The sequence below is a fragment of the Schistocerca americana genome, chromosome 11 (genome assembly GCF_021461395.2).
Source record: "Schistocerca americana isolate TAMUIC-IGC-003095 chromosome 11, iqSchAmer2.1, whole genome shotgun sequence".
Classification (NCBI taxonomy): domain Eukaryota; kingdom Metazoa; phylum Arthropoda; class Insecta; order Orthoptera; family Acrididae; genus Schistocerca; species Schistocerca americana.
The window spans coordinates 141,073,000-141,076,234 of NC_060129.1; the positions used below are offsets into that span (position 1 = coordinate 141,073,000).

At 43.8% G+C, this 3,235-nt stretch overlaps 1 pseudogene; it reads left to right on the top strand.

Moving 5' to 3' along the window:
* The first annotated feature begins 265 nt into the window (after positions 1 to 265).
* On the top strand, positions 266 to 383 carry LOC124554255 (annotated as a pseudogene).
* The last annotated feature ends 2,852 nt before the right edge of the window (positions 384 to 3,235 follow it).

Genomic DNA, 3,235 nt, shown 5'->3' on the forward strand with positions numbered 1-3,235 from the left:
AGTAGGCAACGGTGGAAGGGAATTGATTAGGTTGTTGGTTGGTTCTTCAGCCGTCCCTAGGTCGTGTTGCCACCCGATCGTTCAGTGTTACGCTTGGCTGCCTGTCTCACCTAAACTGTGATTCGAGTTTCCTCCCCAGGCCGATCCTTGGAACACTTCTGAGCACCACTGTTCTGCTGTTTGTCATTCTGATTTTCTTTTCTCGCAAGTACTGTACCAGGACTTCAGCCTTGTATTAATTTTGTCTGTGCTATGTTCAGTATATAGCAACGGCCTTGCCGCAGTGGATACGCCGGTTCCCGTCAGATCACCGAAGTTAAGCGCTGTCGGGCGTGGCCGGCACTTGGATGGGTGACCATCTGGGCCGCCATGTGCTGTTGCCATTTTTCGGGGTGCATTCAGCCTCGTGATGCCAATTGAGGAGCTAGTCGACCGAATAGCAGCGGCTCCGGTCAAAGAAAACCATCGTAACGACCGGGAGAGCGGTGTGCTGACCACACGCCCCTCCTATCCGCGTCATCAATGAGGATGACACGGCGGTCGGATGGTCCCCATGGGCCACTTGTGGCCTGAAGACGGAGTGCTTTATGTTCAGTATATGTCCTTCAGCGATAAAGGTTCCCTGTTGTTATGTTGAAATATTACTGGACTTTCAGCCGACGAATTAATTTAAATTCTCCTTAATGTGACTTTTAGCCGAAATTTGTAAATGCTTGCCTTTCGAAGAATTTCCTTCGCTAATCTGAAATATTATTTGGGCCTTTAGCCGAGAAGATATTTTAACTTTAGTTACGTAAGGCCTTCAGTCGTTTGTCTAAATTCTTATGCCTTGAAAGGAATCATTTGAGGATATTTTCATTTTAGTTAAGTAAGGCCTTCAGCGGTTTCTCTAAATCCTTGTCTTTTAAAAGAAATTATTTAAACTTTATTATCTGAATTTACTTGGGCCCTCAGCCTTGAAATGATCCTTGTTGTTTTAAAGATAAAACTGTTCATTGGTTTTGGAGGCATAAAGTTGTGTGTTGTTGTGTAGCTAACGGGAACTGATCTTGGCCCCTTTCCAAAACCTGGTCGGCTCTGTCCTGTGAAAGCAGATTTCATCCTGGCCAGTGAAAAAATGAATTTTAATTTGGCTGGGAGAGTTTAGATGAGGATCCGCGCGGTGCTCGGCCAAGATGTGTCACTACCCGAGAAATCATTGCGAAAGTGTATAAAATGGTCACGGAAGATTGTCGATTGAAAGTGCGTGAAATTGCTCACGCTTGCCAGATGTCATCTGCAAGGGTATATGACATTTTAACTGAAGAACTAGAAATGAAAAAATTATCTGCAAGAGCAGTGCCGTGACACTCGACGCGCGCCCGCACACGTGGGCCGTCGCCATGGCAAAGTTACACGAACTGAGGTTTGAATTGTTGCCACAGCCGCCTTATTCACCCGATATGCCTGCGTCAGACTTCCATCTCTTCCCAAAACTGAAAATTTTTCTTGGTGGACGAAGATTCACTTCAAACGAAGATGGGATCAAGGCACTGGAACATCGTTGGACCAAGTGCATTAACCTACAAGGAGACTACATTGAAAAATAAAAAAAAAGCTTGAGTGATGTATCTACTTTTTTCTGTTACGTTCCGAGAACTTTTCAAACCACCCTCGTACATTTAAGTAATGTGGCATCCTTAGCTTGTACACTATTGAGTAGCATAATACGAACAGGACAACACTTAATTCCTTTTGGAATGAGCAGAAAAATGCAGCCCGTTGGAATTCTTAAAAGCCTCTTCTACGATCTGTTCTAGAATAAGATGGCAACGGAATAAATTGTACTTGCACTCAATCACAAAGGGTCTCCTTAAATCTAATGTTATATCTTTGAAGCAGTTCATTCCCTAAATTCACATTCAGTATTGAAGTAGTCACACTTAGTTGAGTTCCACTTCTCTGGTTGCTAGTTCCATTTCTCTAGGTGCATAAAATAAGACATTTCAATATCATCCGTATCATTCTGCGTCAATCTTCGCCATCTATTGCACAGTCGAAGTTAACCTTCACGTCGTGGGTCTGGTGGTTGATCTGTCCGGGATAAAATATTTTTTTTCCACAGTTTTTTTCTTGTAGTTCACGAATTTCCTTAACTCAAATGGTTCAAATGGCTCTGACAAGGGAACCTCCCCATCGCACCCCCATCAGATTTAGTTATAAGTTGTCACAGTGGATAGGCCTTGAAAAACTGAACACAGATCAATCGAGAAAACAGGAAGAAGTTGTGTGGAACTATGAAAAAAATAAGCAAAATATACAAACTGAGTAGTCCATGCGCAAGAAAGGCGACATCAAGGACACTGTGAGCTCAGGAGCGCCGTGGTCCCGTGGTTAGCGTGAGCAGCTGCGGAACAAGAGGTTCTTGGTTCAAGTCTTCCCTCGAGTGAAAAGTTTACGTTCTTTATTTTGCAAAGTTATGATCTGTCCGTTCGTTCATTGACGTCTCTGTTCACTGTAATAAGTTCAGTGTCTTTGTTTTGCGACCGCACCGCAAAACCGTGCGTTTAGTAGACGAAAGGACGTGCCTCTCCAATCGGAACCGAAAACATTTGATCGCAAGGACATAGGTCAACCGATTCCTCCACAGGAAAACACGTCTGATATATTCTATACGACACTGGTGACGGCATGTGCGTCACATGACAGGAATATGTTGTCGACCCACCTAACTTGTACACTTGGCGAATGGGTAAAAAGATTCTTCTACCTTGCCCGATTGAGATTTTCTTGTGCATGTGATAATCACTCCCAAAAAAAGTGATGAAAACGTAAGAGTTTGTCACATAAACTGAAAATAAAAAATTAAAGTTTTCACTCGAGGGAAGACTTGAACCTAGGACCTCTCGTTCCGTAGCCGCTCTCGCTAACCACGGGACCACAGCGCTCCGGGACCACCATCCTTGATGTTGCCTATGTTCGCATGGACTACTCAGTTTGTGTATTTTACTTATTTTTTTCATAGTTTTACACAACTTCTTCCTGTTTTCTCGATTAATATGTGTTCAGTTTTTCAAGGCCTATCCACTGTGCCAACTTATAACTAAATCTGAGGGGGGGGGGGGGGTGCGATGGGGAGGTTTCCTTGTGAGTACTATGGGACTTACCATCCGAGGTCATCAGTGCCCTAGACTTAGAACTACTTAAACCTAACTAACCTAAGAACATCACACACATCCATGCCCGAGGCAGGATT